At 38.2% G+C, this 21,539-nt stretch overlaps 1 long non-coding RNA gene across 2 annotated transcripts in view; it reads right to left on the reverse strand.

Annotated features, from left to right (window-relative positions):
* Positions 1–21,539, reverse strand: part of LOC140330576 (uncharacterized) — a 44,531-nt gene that overhangs the window by 12,713 nt on the left and 10,279 nt on the right. The gene's annotated exons all lie outside the window — the stretch shown is intronic.

The following is a 21,539-nucleotide window of genomic DNA, read 5'->3' on the forward strand; positions in this document are numbered from 1 at the left end:
TAATAAATAGGGAGTCAGGAACTCTTTAATTCAATTGTGTGTTTGTAATATTTCTGTTTTAGTTTGACCCACTCTTACTTACACTTACACTTATATAGACTAGTTTGATTAATATATTCTAATAGGCTGAACACCAGGAACAAAATACTCTCCATACCCCCCAATCCCCACCACCACCACTGCTAAGCATTACATCTTCATTTGAAAAACATAAAAAAATTTACATTCAAAATGATTTGCATTTATTAAATGGGTAATGTAGACCTGCAAAACACTATATCATTTCTAAAAGCAGAGAACCTGTAATAAAAATATGGTTGTTGCAAATGTTGCAAAAGCTTTAAAATCCAAGATGGTCCAGACACAACAGTGAGACACAGGGGTAACCCACTGGTATGTGGATAAATAACCCATTTTGATACCATATGCCTATAAGATAGGAATCTGGAACAACTTCTCCTGATGAAGCCAAATGCGAAGAGCCAAATGCATAGAGATACACACTCAAACCTTTATTTATAGTAAAAAATACGATAAAATATGAACACCAAATAATACACATTAAAAATAGGAGAATATACATAATTAATGCAAGCCATAATGCAAAATCACAATACTAAAATTTGTTCATAGTTGATGCTTTTAAAACCTCATGAAGGTTGACCATTAATAAGAATTATTCCCCTCCCTGCAATGAGTGTGACAGTACCCATTATGTGTAGTTTAATACCGAATTACCTACACATGCTCTTGGTGCATGCAAGTTTTCATTTCATTTTTTTTTTTTAACTTTATATTTTTTTACTATACTTTTTTATTATCACAAAGAGGCAGGTAAGCTTTTGTGGTTTATTTCACCTAGCAGATCCTAACAGAGACTTGAAGACTTTGGCGATCTATTCGACCTTTGATGTCTCCCCTGCACTGCTTATAAACAAATGAAGCACATGACAGCACCTGACATGTTTACATTTCTGGCCAAAATCTGACAGCAAAGTGAATCTTTCACGCACAGCAAGACTGGTAAACACATGGTCACTGAACCTCTTTGCACTTTGCCATCGTGAAATACGGCCTCCTTAGTATTAACCTAAAGTAATGCTCAGGATTACTGTTATACCCTAGGACAGGGGTCAGCAACCTTTACTATCTAAAGAGCCATTTTGCCTCCTCTTCCACTAAAGAAAAATAGTCTCCGGAGCCGCAGGTTGCAGACCCCTGCCCTAGGACAATAGTGCCAATATATCTCCCTCTTCATTAATCTACTCCCTACTTTTTCTATATAACAGTATATAATATATCTGTTTGATAATTGCAGATTATGTTGAAAATTCAGATCTGTCTTGTGCACACTTCCTGCAGGATAATTGGTGTCTATTTTTTACCTTTTTAACACTGAGGAACCCTTGAAATAACTTCAGGACTTCAGGGAACCCCTGTTATAATCACTATATCCACAGCTCATAGTATATTACCATGGTGGTCAGAGGCAGAATGCCCCTACATTGCTGACCATTGGGAAGGATGTCACCCTTACAGATAGCCAAAAAGATCATTGGTGTCATTTAAACTGACCTAAGAGGTACAAATATGATCATTGCTCAAGGAACCCCTAACAACATCTAAAGGAACCATAGGGTTCCACAAAACCCTGGTTGAGAAACACTGCTCCATACTGTATATATATAGGATAATTGAGAGGATTTGAGTACAGGTTGACATTCAAAAATCTTGCAACCTCCAGACCTGAGAAGTGCCGTATTTTCGAAAATTATGGATTTTTTACTTTTATATATGCTGTATATATTTAACAGAAAATGACTACCTGTACAGTCCTCTATGCTGAATCTATAATGGCGCTATACAACAGCAAATAAATTAAAAGGAATAAGCAGGTAAGCACGTGGAAGCAACACCCAACAGCTAATTCTGGAGTACAGCACCATCAAAACATAAACAGCGCCTCCAGAAAACAGTGTACATTGAAAATGTGCTCCGAAATTCATGCCGGAAATCTGAAGGAACCGGATTATCGATGGCTAGGTTTTGGAATGTCAACCTGTATTTAAACAAAAGACAAGTGTCCAGGACCACTCAGTTAGCAAAAATGCTGTGTACATGAATTGAAGATGATTGGATTACTTGTACTTCTATAGGTCCTAAAACTTGAGACTATATATATATATATATATATATATTATTGTATTTGCCCCTAATGTACACTTTTTACATTTGCTTCTCCTCCTTCTTATGGCTTTTGCATCAATACATTACTTTGCTTGTTCAGAAGAAAGTATGCAGCAAAGCAATGCATGTCTTGGAAGAAAAGGAAGATTTTGTCATATCTGGCATAGACTGATACTAAGAACTGTATAGACTACAGGCAACTCATTGTTGCTTGACAACAAGATTACCATACAAAACAGTTGGACTGGTTGTGTTTTTGTAAAAATCAAGCATGGAATAAAACATTGTTAATACAAAACAAAACCGTTAGGAACGTTTGGATTCTGGACAAGATTCATGTAGGTCATTGTGTTCCGTCCTTACAAAAAAAACATTTACCTGTCCCGGCAGCTGCTGAAAAAAACACGGACATTTATCTGCCAACCTGTGCTGACTTATCTATCTGGCATCTCACTGAGGGAACATAGTGGTAACACAGCTACAATAATGTGCCTTTCCTGCTCTGTATGACACTATGATTTGTATATACAAAAAGCAATATAAAAACAATGTTAATACCAAAACATTAATAATGGAGGACAGCTGTACTTTCTGTGAACCTTCACTATGCAATCTCTTCTAAACTAAAATATACTAAAGTAAAGTTCAATGATTGGCTTGACATTAAACTAGAAAAGACAAAACATTTTTTATTAAAAATGTTTACAAAAGTTACAATTTGTTTAGTTGTGCTGCAAAGTAATGTAAAGTGTGTCAACATGTGTTGCAGCATTGCATATGTTATTGTGTGCATTATGGCAACACAGTGGTAGGCCCTTATTCCCATTCCACAAAAGCTTACTAACCTTCGAGTACATTAAGGTACATTAAGTGCATTAGTGTGTTGTGACGCTATTCATTCCTAAAGGCACCCTTGCTCCCTATAACAACATAGCTCAACAATGCATGTAAACACACTACTATGCACCCATAATGTGTTAATAATAAATAAAAAAAACACATGATGAAGTGCAAGGAAAAGGGATAAATGTTGAGAAAATACCTCTTAGTGACAGGACCATGGACATAATACAATAAATAATATTAATACAATTCAATACAAATATAATATTATAATAATAATCAAGAAAACAAACCAAGAAGAAAATATACTGATAAATCATATTTTCTAATAAAAGAGTAGAAGCCAAATTGTTGATCCATATAGCCCCCATCTTTAAAGTAAAAACTGTGACCATGCAGGTTCCCTTATTGCAGAAGGGACAGGTGACATCCATTCAGCAATAAAATAAACTTACTTGTCTGATCACATTTTTTTTTTTCACCTGTCTGTGCTCCAGCATGGGCCCTGTCATCGCCCTCCTGTCATTTTATGGTTTCTTTTCTTAATTGGCCAGGCTGGGATGAAGATGCCCACAGGAGTTTATTCAGTTCTGGCAGCCATAGGGTATACCAGGTTACTAGTATATGTTGGCATCCTGCACCGAGCAGCATGCACAGCTTAGCGTGTTTAGAGAAGAAGATTTCAAACAGACAAGTGCAATAAAAACCATCCTTGTTTACAATTTTGTAATGCTGAACTTTAGTTTAGCTTTAACAATTTTTGCTCAAAACCCACCATGTCTCTACACAGGACAATGGTCTGAACCTGGAAACAAAGTTGGGACACAGCACATCGTTCCTGAACAACATTTAGAGCCGCAACTGCTTCCATCATATAATTTGGTATGGTGGAATTATTACGGGAGATCCTGCCATTGGTTATACTAGTCTGGTGTGTTTGACAGGTAACGCTGTGCTGAGGCGCTGCCACTTTATTCTGCATTATAAAAGGGAATGTGTCTCTTTAATACAGGTTTTCTTTTACCTATGGTGGAAACAACAAAACACATCAACACTAGAATATCAGAACTAGGTAATATTTTCTATTATTAGTTAAGTGCATTATCGTTCAAATATGGTTTGGGACAGACAAAGCCTTTACAATGTGTTCAGTACACCAGTGGCCTGATTTATTAAAGCTTTCTAAGGCTGGAGAGGATACACATTCATCAGTGAAGCTGGGTGATCCAGCAATCCTTTAATGGAGTTCCTAAAAGTCATTTGCTATTTGTTAGCAAATTATTTCAATCCTGGACCAGATCCATTCCAGGTTTGCTGGATCGCCCAGGTTCACTGATGAAAGTGTATCCTCCCGAGCCTTGGAGAGCTTTAATAAATCAGGACTAAATATCTGTTTTTATTCTGCAGGTATATTTTTAACTGCTAGGTGAAGATGACTAGGAGCAATAATTCCCCAATGATGCATGCTATTTGCCTTTTGAATATTTACTTTGGACCGTTGAAGTGTTTAACTTCCTATAGCGTCTTTAGATGCACGTCATTTAGAACAAAATGTGTACTTGTATGTAATCTGTACTGAGCAAAACCTTTTTTCCATCCCTGTAAAATAGGAGATACTTTTCTTTAGGTGGGCTATGCCACTCTGTTTATTGCTGTTTTACTGCTAGTCCTGTACCTTTCATGTTCTACACCTCCACCTCCTTCCTTGTCCTGTGATAACATGGCAGCAGTGCCCAATCTCGGTCTACCCATGTGTAAGATTGGGAGCCACATCATCAGTGGGTGCTTCATTAAAGCAAATGACTCTGGACTGGTACAGGTTCATGCTCTTTGATGAAACAAAGCCTGATGATGTGGCTCATATTCTCATGCATGCACAGACAAGAGACCATCATCATGTTTTTTGTTCAATCCAACAATCTCCATTTTATTAGGGTTTAAGAGGTCAATATTCTACTACTTTGAAGAAATTTGCTCCCATATCCTGTTGTATGTACTGGAGAGGGAGCCAAGGGGTAATCTCCCCAATAGGACACATATGACATGCTCTATCCTAAACTAAACACATAAAGCTTTGTTTTTACCATAGTATAGCTGATTTAAAGACAAATAATAAAGATCCAAATTAACGCAGTTCTGTATTCATACAAACATCCCTGAATGTATTTTTACATGAAACAGTGTGGGTACCTGAACTTTGTATTTGCCCCTTTCAGACCTTGTACAGCACAGAGACAGCTCATTGCCAGCTCCTTGTTCTGCTGCTTCTCTAGGCTGGGGTTGGGAGAAGACCTGTTACCAATACTAAATTGCAGCAGAGAAAACTCAGGTCTCCTCCCCTGCCAGAGATGTTTTTTGTGGGAGAATTGTGTAAATCTCAAAACAGGATGGAGAGAACAACAAATCCTTTGGCAGTGAAGGTTCTAGTTTATCCAGGTATTTATTTAACTACTACTAGATAAATCATTTTGCAGGCAAAACAGCTCCTGAATACATGTCTCATTTTTAATATTACAGAGTATTTATATAGTAATGACATTAAGCAGCGGTGTACAAATTCCATAGACATGTCACTAACCTCAATTGGGCTCACAATCTAATGTCCCTACAATAGACATATGTCATTAATATATTCTAATATCAATTTTGGGGGGAAGCCAATTAACCTAACTGCATGTTTTTGGGATAAGGAAGGAAACCAGAGTACTCGGAAGAAACCCACACAAACACAGGGAGAAAATACAAACTCCATGCAGATAGCGTCCTGGCTAAGATTCAAACCAGGGACCCAGCGCTGCAAAGGCCAGAGTGGTAACCACTGAGCCACCGTGCTGCCAGAGGTTTTATCAATATATTGGCATGGAATTTTGTTTTACTTATTGGTCAGACATTTATTCTAGAAATCTAGAACCTTTTGTATTTCCCCTTCCTTAACTGTTATTGGGACATTTGATGGTAAGAGCCTCAAATACAAGACTGTATTGGATCACAAGATGACATGTTTTGTACCACAATTACAATGGATTCAGAACAGTTAGAAAACCAGACTTTCTTTATTTTTAACACAGCTAAAGCAAACAATGGTAACTTAAGGGAGCAAATACTTATTACAGGAAATAAAACCCTGAAACAAGAAAAAGAATTAAAAAAATGGCAGGAATTCACACAACACAAATGCCTGAGAGATTAAAATATGACAAGAAAGTTTTAATGTCTCTAAATCATTTCTGTTTTTGCCTACAAGATCAGGAGGCAAACACGATGTTTCTTTCCCGTGTATTTACAAGGTCTTTTTAATGCCAAAACAGTAGCAATGATTTATTTAGATACAAGGTTGTTGCTGAGGGCTACTTTGAAGAGCTACATTTATGTGTCTTTTCTAAAATAGAAACAAAAAACAAAGTCCAATTTATTTGACAGTTCTTGACAGCACCGGTAGAGTCTGGACATGTTTATTTCTGAATCATTCAAAGTAAACATGACTAGTGAAAGTTATATACTGTGTTTTGATTAAATTAAAGTTGAACTAAAGCACCACCTGGAAAATTGGCAGATAGGTGTTTGTTGTAGAAAGGAAAAGGTGATCTTCCTTCTGAAATAACATGTCTTACCTGCCTGATCACAGCCAAGAAGTCAAATTTCACCTGGCAATCCTGGTTTTCCTTGCTTGTCAATGAATGAATGAACTCCCACGCACTACTGCGCCAGTCTTAAGTTTTCCAAGCCAATCAAGATGGGGATTATAGAAGGGAAGAAGGGAAAAGATGGTGGCGCCTGTGATGTAACTGGTACAGGAGAATATTAACTCTGTTTAGTTGAATCAATCATGAAGTGGTTTTCCATTATTCATTATTGATTGACATTTGGGCAGAATGTTGATCAAAAAATCAGGCAATGCTCTTCCCTGTTGATTGACATTGGGCTATGGTACTACAGATTGATTATCAAACAAGTGGATAGTACATCCTTTACTCATAGTGGGTCACAAAGAACTGTTGTTATGTAAATCTGATATATTGATCACAAATAATACATCAAAAAGTTACAAAATATACGGTATATAATTCTTCTGATGTTCTTATATGTTCCCACTGCTGGTTGCTGCTGGATCAAGCCTGGCCAATCAAGATGTTTAAAGATCCCGAACCTGAAAGAGGACCAGGTAAAGATGCCGCCACCCGTGAGGTGAGGTGAGTGTAATGAAAAAAATTGTGATCAGGCAAGTAAGTTTATTTATTTGAAGAAGGGACGTTGTCTGTCCTTTCTGCCATAAGGAACCTGCCTGCTTGCAATTCTTTACTATTTAGGTTTACTTCCACTTCTACTTAAATACTAACTGTGCTAACCCTAGCCGGTTGTGTACTGATAACACGAAAAAAGTTCAGATAAATAAGAGAGGTTCAAGAGGAGCATGCTGTAAATGCATGCACAAAATGTTGAGAATGGGGAACTGTGTGCCAAACATTTTCATGCTAACTTATTTACTACTACTGATATGTAGACAAAGCAAAGTACTGAACGGAACCTAGCTATCCTCTTTTTTTTTTAAATACTCGTAGTTTTGCCAACCTCAATTTTTAGATACAAAAATTGAAGAAAGAAAGAAGAGTCTGGGTTTTTTGGCAAATAAACATATATTGTGTGTATTATATTTCACATCATATAAGACACACTGACTTTGGTAGTATACAAGTGAACAGAAATAGTAGGTCAGTCTCAAAAGTATTTAACTGGGAATCAGGACCTTATTACTAGACATAGATAACCCTGAGTTCAATCACAATTAGACTGACAGTAAAGTCGATGCGTTTCGCCATTCGGCTTCCTCAGGGGATCAGTGAGGAACGTTATGTATTTCTAGATGGTGGGACAAATTCTTAGACAGGGATTGCAAAATGATGTAAAAAATGTGAAAGGGTTTTCACAAAAAAAGAGGTTTCACTTAGCAGAATATATTTGCAGAGTAAAACTCTTCCCTTAAATAAGCCGAATGGCGAAACGCATCAGGATACGAGACATTACCATCAGTCTAACTGTATTTGTACTCAGGGTTACCTATGTCTAGTAATAGGGTCCTAATACTCAGTTTATTACTTTTGGGACTGATCTACTGTTTCTGTTCACCTGTATACTACCAAAATCAGTGGCCCTGATTTATTAAAGTTCTCCAAGGCTGGAGGGAATACACTTTGATCAGTGAAGCTGGGTGATCCACCTAACCTGGAATGGATCTGGTCCATCTATTCCAGGTTTGCTGGATTACTCAGCTTCACTGATGACATTGTGTAGCCTTGGAGAACCTAATAAATTAGGGCCAGTGTGTCTTATATGATGTGAAATATAATACACACAATATATGTTTATTTGCCAGAAAGACCCTGACTCCCCTTTTTTGTTACTATTGATATGTATGTATATTTTTTACAATGTTTGTGTCTTCTTCTTCACCTTCACCTTCTTCATGGTAATGGTGATATGATTTATAACATTTGGTCAAACATGCAGCATCACGGCAGACAAATAAATGAAAACCTTCATGCATTTATCCTATTTAACTAGTATCTGCAGAATTAAACATAGACATGTGATGAGGATGGTGCATTCTGTTTGGATGGGTTGCTATGTCTAGGTTGCCTTGGTAATACTGTGTTATGAAACACAATTTTTGACAATAATAATTCTAAAATGCTCTTCAAAAAGCTTACTATTATTCGTGTTCTTCAGTACTTAAGCAGAACTTGTAACATTACAAATCTGCCTGAAAAACATTTTTGAATATATCATGATATTTATTACTATGCACCGTATCATGAGCTCTAATCTACTGATTTTACCTAGGTTAGAATGATGTCACCGGTATGCTGCAAGCTGGAGGAACATTTCCTCAGTCACCTCTGCTCAGCAATCAATCTGTAACATTGTAGCTTTATAGTAAGTCACAAGGTGAAAGTCTGCATCTGGGATAATCTGTGTTAAACATTTAGAAACAAACTGCACAGACAATAGTATTTACATGATTGTGTCATTGCTAAGCCAGTATTTGAATCTAGACTGTATATTCTGATGCAGAAAATCTGTATTCATTCAAAGGTAAATTTAAAGGAGTTCTCAAGTCACCAGGTTAGGTAGAAAAGAAAGAAAAGAAGAGCAAGGAGGCTGTGTTATCTGTGTGTTTTATAGCTATATTTTCTATTTTTCATTAAAGGCGTTTAAAAAAAAAGGCTGAAATATAATATCCAGTAATAATATCCAGTAATTCCGCCAGAATTGTGTGTTGTGCAACAAGAAGATTAGAAAGTTATGTCTTGGCATCAGCTACATGACCTATGTCACTCAGCCCTAAGCAGGACACCCACATACAAACAACTTCATTGTATAACACATTTGCCGAACAAAGGACCCTACAGATATGAACTGATTCATATTTTATTAGTTCAGCTTGAGAAGTACAACACCAGCTACAGTACATTTTGGGGGAGTTGCACCTACTATCTTACTACACAAAGAACCAAACTCATACCACCATCATTTTAAGGGGATAGTACCCCTTACACAAAAAAAAACTCTTTTATCAAAAATTGTCACTTTTCTGAGCTTAAAGTGGAACAAAAGTTCTACTTTCAAAACTGCATGATCAGGCGGGTCATTATTGCAGAAAGGGACAAGCGATGCCCCTTCTGAAATAATCCCTTTTACCTGGCTGATGCAATCCTGGCTTTACTCGTGCCTACCAAAAATTAATAAACGCACTTGCGTGGGAGTTACATTATCCCAGCCCAGATAATCTAGATGGCCCAAGATCTTATGCAGGAAGAGAAGACGGTAGAAGATGGTGGAGCCTTGCAATAGAACAGGGACAGGCGAATTCTGCTTTAAAACCTGTGCAAGTCAACGTAATCACTAGTGTTGGTGTTTGAATTCGGATTGTCCTTATATTTGACCCAAATATAGCTGTTCGAATTCGGATAGACCCGAAAAACGCGGGATTCAACTTTGCAAATTTGTGTGTAAAAAAATGTGTTAAAAAAAGAGGCTTTATTGTTAAAGTAATTTTTTGAATGTGTGTGATTTGCGTAACTAACTTTTATTTTTTTACAGGTTATCCCACAATGACAGGATGATCCTCCTGTCAGTGTGGGATCCCCGGACACTAGAGGTTAAATGAGGACAAGTCACCCCATTCATCACCTCTAGTGCTCTGTGATTGGCTGAGGAAAGGTAAACTCTGATGACAGCTTAAGCATCATCAGGATTTTTCTTTCCCCAGCCAATCACACTAGAGGTGAATGGATGGAGAGACCTATCCCCATTTAGCCTCCAGTGTCCGGGGATCCCGTGGGACTCCTGTGTTCTTGGATAGGGAATCTTTATCCAAGAATACATACTATAGTTACGTTAGGGCTGCAAGAGCAATCAGGGGAGCGGAGCTCCCCCCCATTGACTTTTTTGGTGTTTGAATCAACGTTTGATCACCCAAACAATATTGCCCTATTGGATCAAATAGCTGTCGAATCGAATAGTGAGATATTCAACCAATACTAGTAATCAGTTTTCATGTTAATCATGCAGAATAGTTTTATTTGAATTGGCATTCCATAAATGAAGGTTACTGGTCTTGTTACCTGAAATTGATTTTTGGAGTCCAAACTTCAAAAGAGTTATTAATAACATTTATGTAAACCTATTTACAGTATGTCTGAGTTTAAAGACTATACCAGAACTGGATTCATTCTGTCTACAATATATATCAAAACCTTTAACATAAAAATGAAAAACTGCACTCCCAAAAAGAACTACCAATGAAGGTTCTGGCACTCTCATCATTGATCATGCCACACCATGTAATAATAAACATATATAAATATAACAACCAATATATGCATTTAATGGAATCAATACTAAAGAATCAAATGTACATTGATGTATGATAATATTGATGAACTGACTGATTATAGTTAAATCATGTGTGGCTAGCCTAAAGGTCAATTTTAACATATGTTCTGCTTTAGCGTATGTGTGTGCCTGCATGTTCATGATGCACATTACTGCACTTTGCAGTAGGGCAGCCCATTCATTTAAATATATTGGAATTAGATTTTGAATACTCCACAGTGTTAAAAAATCAAATCTATATTTGTCAGCAAACCGCATTCTTCTATGGTCACTGCTATTAGGAATTAATTAAACCACATTGCACAACATGTTATCATGCAGCTGTACAACCATGCAGCTTCACTATTGCATGCTATCCCGCAGCGCATAAAGGTGAATGAGCTCTTAAGCTACATACACATGCCAGGTATTTGTTGCCTGAATGCCAAATGTTCATGATCCTCTTGGGCAAAAATAATCTATTCTGTGTATATGCAACTCTTGACATTCCAGTATTCCATCTATACAACCGAGAGGCCATGACTGTCATTGCTATAGGGACGATGCAGCAGGGTGTCTCCCACTCATCCTTCCCCTCTCTATAGAACTGAACAGTGCTGGATGTGCAGTGATCATTTGTTCCACTGTCAGTAGAAATATTCGTCAAAGATTGTTTCCAGTGACAGAAGTTTGATATGTGCATGGGCCTTCAGACCTATAGCTATCCGATCAGCACTGAACAGCCAAATAGGAGAAGCACTGCTGATTGGACAGCTGCAGATCTGACTAATGACGTGAATTTAATGATTACAGGATTTAATTTCTATTAATTTTATCCAGTATTTATATAGCGCCGACATAATACACAGCGCTGTACAAAGTCCATAGTCATGTCACTAGCTGTCCCTCAAAGGGGCTCACAAATCTTATGTCCCTACCATAGTCATATGTCTTTAGTACATTCCAATATCAATTTTGGGGGGAAGCCTTTTAACCTAAATGCATGTTTTTGGAATGCAGGAGGAAACCAATGCAAACACGGGAGAGAACCTGCAAACTCCATGCGGATAGTCCTGGCCAAGATTTGAACCTGGGATCTGCAAAGGCCGGAGTGCTGCCACCATGCTTCGATATTTAAAATTGAAGCACTGCACATACTGGTTTAAAATAGGAAAGCAATGTACGCACTGGTTAGCATCACCCAAATCCATTCCTTGTAATCAAACTTTAGAAGCATGGTGGAGTAAATGATACTTAAGGATTTGAAAAGGCAATTGGGTGTTAAATGCTTTGAAAGCAGCACAAAGCACAAAATGAATACATCCCAAGCTCTGTGCTTGCACATGATCATTTGAAGTTACAGCTAACTGCTCCAACACGCAAAACTAATCCTGAAAATAGCTGTAATTATGCCATCATCCAAATTTATTTGTTTACAAGGAAAGTATTTAAGCAAGTCATCACATATTTGGAGTGATCAGCAGCTCAGTGAAGATTTGTTGGACATTTGTGATCTGATACTCTAGCGTAGTGTTTCCCAACCAGGGTTCTTCCAGAGGTTGCTAGGGGTTCCTTGAGCAATGAGAAATTTGGGTCTCTCAGGTCAGTTTAAATGATCTTTTTGGTTATCTGTAAGAATGACATTCCTCCACTGGCCAGCAATGTAAGTGAGGCATTCTTCCCACTGACCACTAAACTAATGTACTGTGAGCTGTAGATATAGTAATTACACTGAAGACCTGAACATTTTTTCAGCAGGTTCCCTCATGTTAAAAAAACAGCCTAGAATGGCTGCTTTATAGTTACTGCATTTACCCATATTTATACCTAGGCTTTGTTACATTTTATTAGATCATCGCTGATTAAGCTATATTTAGCTTCCACCAATGGCAGCCCAATGGAAAATAAATGGCGGCTGCAGTGAGCAGTTCAGTACCACTTACTGCCGTCAAATTTGCAGATGCAGCGCTGCATTACAAGCAGGTAGCAGCCATCAGAAGCTGTGTGGGAATGTTTGATCCTGCTGCAAGTTTGAACCTGGCATTTATTGTCCTTGTGGAAGCACTGGTGTCTCTGCATAGGTCCAACACACCCCCACCCATTCCAATTAGCAGGTTACATGAGATTTGCTGACTGCTGAGCTATAGATCTATAGGTCTGGGGGAAGGGGGATCGATGAACCTCTTCAGAGAGGTCACTGCCTTCTAAGTAATGTTCCTTCCCTACACCATGCTAAGAGGGGGCAGACCAATACCAGTGACCCCTTTCTAAAGAAAACAAATACAAACTCTTTAAATAAGTTTTGTAATGTATTTAGACTGATTTGGTCTGACCTTTAAGTGTTGGTAAGTTAACCATAGCATTTGGGACAGGTAAGAGCTGGGGGACGTATGAGTGCTTACTGAGACAATGGGCCTGATTTATTAAAGCTCTTCAAGGCTGGAGGGGATACATTTTCATCAGTGAAGCTGGGTGATCCAACAAACCTAAAATGGATTTCTTAAAAGTCATTTGCTATTTGTTACCAAATGTTTTCAATCCTGGACCAGATCCATTTCAGGTTTGCTGGATCACCCAGCTTCACTGATGAAAATGTATTCTCTCCGGCCTTGGAGAGCTTTAACAAATCAGGCCCACTGTATTTTGTCCCTGCTGCCCAAAATACTGCAGCTTAATGTACTTTGCTGGGTTTTCAACAAACACCGCTAATGTATACAATGTTAGGGAGCGCAGGATCAGGGAGTGAAAAGAGTGATGAGAAAGTTGAATCATTTAAGTAACAAAAAGCTTGAGGACAGGACTGGAAACATTTACAGAAACCCATGTAACTCTTTTTCTGTGGTGGAAATATTAATTGTCATTAATATTATTTCCTTTTGTCCTTCTATCCATCCCGAAATAGCACAGTGTGCATTTTTTTACAATTTGTGTGGTACTGGCTGGATACAATAAAGAAATTGTTAGATATCATGTTATTCCCACAGCAGTTACAGCACAGATTGTACCCTGAATATGACCTTTTCAATAATAACTGGCCAAAAAATCTGTTCAGATAAAGGGAAACACAAAGCTCCAACACTGGCCAGTATGTTCTCCTTCAGATTGTTCTTGATGTTTTAATTGAAACTTAAACCCCAACTAAAGTCAGAACTGAATTCTAATAGCAATCAGGCTGACGAGTGAATATAAGCAGTGTATAGAAGAAAAATGATGGACAGAATATGGTTTCAAACTAGCAGTGGGGTTGTGGTGCATTTACCACTTCCTCGCACCCCTGAACCATGTCCTTAAGTGAGACTCGGGTTTAAATTCTCACCTATTACAGTCTACTAAGAATAAATGGTAATGGAAGTGAGCAGTTTAGTTCTGTCTGGTGTATAATGTGGAAATACTGGTTCATTAAAAACCAGCAAAGTGCTGCAGGTGGCCAAATGGCCACAGAGAGCTGTCTGGTTCCACCATGGGTCTAACAACCATAGACTATCGGCTTCTTAAGCAAAATGTGTTTTCACACTATAGTGCAGCTATTTCTGAATTCAGCAATGAATGCAATGAAAGTCAATCAGATGTGACCATGTGACACCAAAATGAGTAAGGACAATAGGTACCAGACTAAAATTCTCTACATCCCTCACTACAGTGGAAGCCAAGGGCCTGATTTATTAAAGCTCTCCAAGAACCGAGAAGACTATCACAAGTGATCCAGCAAACCTGAAATGATTTTTTAGAATCATTTAATAATAGTAGGCAAATGTTTTCAATCCTGGACCAGACCCATTCCAGATTTGCTGGATCACCTACATTCTCATATGAAAGTCTATCTTCTCCAGTCTTGGTGAGCTTTAATAAATCCAGCCACATGTATCTACAAAGGCAGGACTTGTAGTCACAGGAAGAAGGTGGTGAGCATTGCTGGGCCTTAACATATTAACAAGAAACAAAAAACACAAAGGGTCCAGGCTGTGTGGATAGGTGCACAGTTACACCATTACATTTTGGATTTGTAAAGTCTTTTATTTGTTCTGTTTGTTAAGTTTAAAAAATAAAATTGCACCTTGTTCGATTTTGTGCTGAGATCGCCTAAATTTGAACAGTCAAGGGTAATTTTAAATACCTCCCATTATACAGGCCATGTTATAGATTTAAACCGGGTAAAAGCAGAACTGCAAGAAGTTTGCAGGAAATATTTACTGTCACACCCACCTTTCATGAGACACAGCTAAGGAATGGTAAGCTGCACCATAACCAAAAATACACTTGAAAATCATAATTAGACTGAAATGGAAAATTATATATAATACTAACATTCTTAATGATCATATTACACCTTTTTCGGTCCACATGAAAAACATTTTTTGATGTAACATTAATTCACCTTGCAGCAGAGAACTAAGAATGTGCAACTGTGAGTGTTTCTAGTTCTTGGGCCTGATGTCAAACTGAAAGATTAGTCATAGGGTAATTGTCAAATAACTGACTCATACAGAGGTTGAACTTTTCAAAATCTTCAGTTTGTAACAAAGATGAAATTTAACTCTTTATCTGTTAAGGGTCACCTCCCATTTTCTATATCTATCGATTGAAAACATTTCATTTTAACATGCACAAACTTGAATGTTTACAGAATCCAGCCACCACCTTGGCTCAACTTATATTTGTTTTGAATGCTTGGGATCCATAGAGCTTTGTAAATTAGTTGCAAATGTTTATCAAAATATATTTTTGTACAGACACACAAAAAGGTCTATTTATAAACAGTGAATCTGAAAATGACATTATCTGAAAATGACATTCACTGAAATACTTTTGGTGAGAATTAATTACTGCTATTAAAAGACATGGAATTGGAAGATTCTACACAGAAAGTTTCAGTGAATGTCATATTTAATAGTTTATAAACATACCTCAAATTGTGGTTTGTTTTTAGAACACAACATAATCACAATTATTACCTACACGAGAGATAATGCTGTATGAATTTGTTCAATATCAAACAGTATTTTTTAAGCTGGCTGGGAAGAAGCTGCAGTAACCTCCAAAAAACAAGCAGGTGATTACTAAAATGTGCTGGGTGGTGTGCCCAGCTAAAAGGGACTGGGGAGAACACTGATCAAATATGGGGAAATGTAAAATTGTAAGAATCTTATGCTAACTTATTCCAGTACTCTAGTATTACATTGAAAACATGTCCCAAAAGTTGTTCCAACACTTCAACACATGTATAGTACAATAAGAGAACTAAGCCCTGTACAGCTGTCAGACAGACGTCAGATGATTGCCGCTGGAAATGATCTTTTGTGATTGTTTTCAGCGGCAGATGAACAAACGAGTACTGTACACACAGCGTTATTCTGGTTTATGGAGAGGGAGGAAGGGGAGTGAGAGGCACCTCACTGTGCTCAAACCTATAGCCTACAGCATTTCTTCCTGACCGGTTGTTCATCAACTACTATGGTGGATTGATGAATGACGTCGGCGGCCTGCTGTACTCATGTCAGAGACCAACAATAACGTTCGTCTTGGGCAGCAATAATCTGACGTGTACAAAGCTTTATGTATCTTTGTGCAAATGTGTATGTTGTACTTAATGGATTGCTGGGATAATTTGTTTGTTCTTTTTGATAACTTTCTTTATTTTATTTTGTTTCCCCCTTAAAGCCCAACCCTAGGCACATTGATCATTACTTTTTTTAAAGCCTCTAAATTACTCTGTACCTCCGGTAAGTGTTTCTTAATGTGAATAGTCATATCTATCCTCCATAAAACAGGTGCCAGAGTTACACATATGACACATTTCTGGCTCCCAGCCGCATCTAAACAGTTTCAGAAAACTGTACCTGTGCCCCCTTCTTCTCTTTAGCCATTAAGAGAGGGACACATACCTATATTTTATCATATTGCACACACATTGTACCTGCACACATATTTTGCATTAAAAAGTGTTAAAATTCAAGCGTTGCGCTTTTGCATAACAGAAGAGATATTGTGCAATGTGGAATATATATTTACTTAGATTACCTAATTCTCTTGTCGGTATTTTTAAGGTGTATCAGACAACTTTGACCTTTTAATGACATTATAATTCTGGCCTTATCTATCATTACACAAGTGTTATAATAATTTACAGACTGCACTAAACATGAATGTTCAACCTGGAAAATTTAAAGTGGACCTCCCACTTATATGAACGGCTTACTAATGGTGATTGGACACCCATCCACTTCTCAAATCACCTGCTATACGTATTTATTATATTAATATTTTGAATATTATTATTATTAATATTATTAATAATAAATAGGATTTATATAGCACCAACATAGGTGCTGCATACACTGTACGCAGTGTTGTAATTAACTAGGGAGAAAAACATACTTGTATTTGGTAAAATTAAAATAATACTTACCTTACACCTGTCTTCTGTATTGGTGGATGTGACGTCACAGTCCTTCCGAGAAGAATCTTGGGGAACACAGTCCATTGTAAGAACATTCTCACACAAGATTGCACCTGCCCTGCCTGCTATGGAAGGACGTTGATGTCACCTAAACCCAGCATGCAGGCAACAGGTGTAAGGTAAATACTAAAATTAATTCAATCATATGTTATATAATACCCCCCAGGATAGAAATACTTAAATATTAGGCTTATGCCCGTGTTGTCAAGCCAACTATGAAGACATAATTTAGAAATTTGTAAAGGAAAAGGAACGACTCTTTTAGGCAACCAATATTATTTAAACTTTTATGAGTATGTAAATATTCTAAATTTGATTCTAATTGTATTATTTTTACAGTTTTTATCTACATATGGTAGGTGATTTGGGAAGAGGGATGGAGCCTGTCTAGCGTATTTAAGTAGAAGATCCTTTTTATGTCTTTGCTCTTTTTTCATCCCCTCTTTTATGAGGAATGAGTTTGCTTCCAGTTGTTGCAAATAAATAAATATATAGAAAGTAATGATTTTGTTGGTTGTGGACCCTGATCAAACTTTTAAGCATTGATTGCAGTTAAAAATGAACTATGGCCAAAGATTGCACAAACACAAATAAAATATAGATCTTAAAGTCTTTCAGTAGCACTGACAGTTGTTTTCTTTTTGTGTAACATAGTTGTAAGTGTTGTTCCTACCAATAGATTTGTTATTTACTGTACAGGGGATGACAGTGCTGTTTGTTCTGTAGTCAAGTCACACATCAGCATTGTCACCATGTGGACAGGTTATTCGCATATGGACTTAGGCCGCGTACACACTTCCAATTATAGTCGTTGGAAAGGATCTTTCACAATCCTTTCCAACGACTATGCACTGCACGAAGCATGAACGAGCTCTGTACATACAGCACTATTCTGCTTTATGAAGAGGGGATGGGGAGAACGACAGAGCGCCACCCTGCTGCGCGCTTTCCCCCTTTCCTTGCATTATGATCGTTCGTCGTTCATCGTCCATGGATCCGCCAGGACGGTCGTTCAAATGATGAACAACGTGCTCTGTACACACTTCAGATTCTCGTGCTCTGTGCCTATTATTGGCCGAGAACCATTGGAAGTGTGTACGTAGCTTTAGTTTTAAACACTGACTTTTCATGTAATCAGCAAATAAACCCTGATTCCTGCCAACACTTTTCCAGGCAGTTACAACATATTTATAAGATCTTAAAAAAAAAAACATTTAAACCATAGAAATAAAACTGATTAATAAAGCCCCATTGGCATATGTGTTATATGGTTGGCCTCAACCCTATGCTGCCGCTTTACTGAACAGTTTGTTTGGCATGTAAATGTGTAGAAAATATACATAAATTGTGTTAAATTTAAAAGAAGACTTTATATATATATAAGTGGAACTAAGGCTGGGTCTACACAGACTGTTTACCCAGTATTTAACTTGAGGTTTTAAAAGCCCATGTTTGAAATTTTAGGCGTTTTAAAGCTTGCCTTTAAACTACTGGAAACGTCTATGCCGCATTTTTACCAATGATTATGTTTTCAAGCTATTATAAACGCTGTTAAATGTGGGAAAATGCCCCATTGAAATCAATTGACGCATTTACCTGCGTTTGCCCATGTTAACCCTGCGTTTTAATTTTTAAAACTTTGGAAGGAACGTTAGCTATAACGCTCAAAAACTGGCTCAAGGAAATGCTCTGGTGTAGATTAGCCCGTTGGAATGAATGGGAATTTCAAACACGGGCTTTTAAATGCTAGGGAAACAGTCCGTGTAGACTATGCCTAAACAACGCAACACTCCCCTGTCCCCGTTGGACGGCATGCTGGAGTTCATTCAGTCCCAACAATTAATGGGGTAACTAGAATTGACAGGTATCCTTGCAACCAATGCAGAGCTGTGCATGGCAGCTCATTGATTTTGACAATTATGTGGAACAATCGGGCAGGTAAGAATGCTTACTGAAGAAGGGACATCGCCTGTCCCTTTCTGTAATAAAGCCTGGAATAATCACCAATTTTTAAAGTGGAACATTAGTTCCACTTTAGCCATACATAGTCACCAAAATAGATTAGCTTTCATTATAGAGTCCTTAAAGCTTAGCCTTAAGATGCATACAGGCAGCAAATCCAGCATGTGTGCTCAGTGATTCAGTGTAACCCAGGCATTGTCGTATTGCAATTCTTCTCCTAGCCCTCCTTATTCAATAATCTAATAGACTGATAACTCCTTTTATGTAGGATTGTTATTCCTTAACACACCAATTTCAGTTTCCTTGGGGTCTCTTTTATACATAAAGCGTCATATGATGATGATGTCCCAGCTACCCTGTGTCGTGTGTGTGCTGCGCCTGCAATACAGAGAGATTAAGGATACAGAGGGAACTTTCTGACTTTAAGATAGTAGCAGTATTTTTATGATAGTGATATTAGCTGGCTCTTTGCTTTCACCTGCTGCCTAGAATTGCTTTTTAAAGAGAATAAAGATGTTGCTTAGAAACAAAGTTCTGTCCACATAACCCCTTGCAGAGAACCTGTATTGGTTATAAAATGTTTGGTTATTACACACTGACACAAATGCAAAGGGCCAAGGATTCCTTTACTATCAAAACACTCCGTGGCTAGTGTCTGGGTTGGCCAATTAAAAATGAACTTCTTAAGATTTACTATACAGAATGACCTAACGTGGACCACTAAGTTTATAAGACTACATGATTGATTTTATAACATGACGCAAGTGTATATTTTTTTTAAAAAAATATTATCTGCTCCTTTTATATATATTCAAAACACAAGAGTTTGTGACCTCTTTTTAAGGCTGGGTCTACACAAACGTTTTTAAAAACACATGTAAACATTCCTATTGCGTTTATATGCGTTTTTATGCACTTTTATTAGTGTTTTAAAGCTTGCCTTAAAAAAGCTGGAAAATGCCTGCGTTTCCTTATGTTTTTAACTTATTTGCATTTTAAGTGTTAAAAAACGTGGGGAAACGACCTATTGAAATCAATAGAAGCGTTTACTCAACGTAACCCAGTTTTCCTTTTTTTATTTTTGCAAGCCTCAAACGTGCCTCAAGTAAACGTCCTGCTAAAGATTAGCCCATTGGAATGCAATGCAATTTTAAACATGGGCTTTAAAAGCCTCAGGTTAAACGCTGGGGAAAACGTCCGTGTAGACCAGAGGTCAGCAAACTCTGGCCTTTAGGCCACATACAGCCTAGCCGGTGGTTTGTTCCAAACTAAAGCCCCCTGGCCGATCCGACCTAGCTGGTAGTTTGTTCCAACCTAAAGCCCCCTGGCCGATCGGACCTAGCTGGTAGTTTGCTCCAGCCTAAAGCCCCCTGGCCAATCCGGCCTGTCTGGTAGTTTGCTCCAGCCTAAAGCCCCCTGGCCGATCCGGCCTAATGCCGGTTGGCAACTCCCCCTGGCCGATCCGGACTAATGCCAGCCGTCAATGCATGCGGCCCTTCCCTATTTACCACGGCCGGCATTAACACTTCCGTTGCCGTGGTAAATAGTGAACAGCTATTTTAGAACAGTGTTTCCTGGGGGCGGGAGTCAGAGAGTCCAGCCTAGTGTGCTTCTGCCCACCCCATAAATGGCCTAGTGGCCATAAAAGTTTGCAGACCACTGGTGTAGATTAAGCCTAAGTGACTTTGCCTAGGCTGGGATGTAATCACTCTGCAGGCAGAGAAAATATTTTTTTTTTCTCTCTACTAGTGATCTGACTGCAACATTGTAACTCTGTTGCAAATCACTTGGTGAGAGGCTGGAGCATGGGGGCTGATCTGTGTGTGATATATGCAAACATAGCCAAGAGGTGAACAGACATCAGAATTTTTATGCTAAAGCAGGGGTCTGCAACCTGCGGCTCTTCAGCCTCCTTGTTGTGGCTCCCTTCGGCTGCCGCGGGGAGATCTCTGATGGGGGATCCCCTTCCTCCCAAGACACTGCGGAGGAGGGGGATTCCCTATCCGGTGTTCTAATGAAAAAAATCTACCAGTGAAATAAATCTACCACGGGGCGTGTACAAATGGGAGTGTACAATGACATCCCCCTCCTTTGAACCCCAATTCCTCTGGAATGGGGAGATGTACAAAACCAAAAATGTAGGTGCAGGTGGGGGACACCTGTGACTAACACCCCCTAAAATTTAATTGTTAGGCTATCGTCAGAACATAAAGAACTC

The sequence above is a fragment of the Pyxicephalus adspersus genome, chromosome 5, assembly GCF_032062135.1.
Source record: "Pyxicephalus adspersus chromosome 5, UCB_Pads_2.0, whole genome shotgun sequence".
Classification (NCBI taxonomy): domain Eukaryota; kingdom Metazoa; phylum Chordata; class Amphibia; order Anura; family Pyxicephalidae; genus Pyxicephalus; species Pyxicephalus adspersus.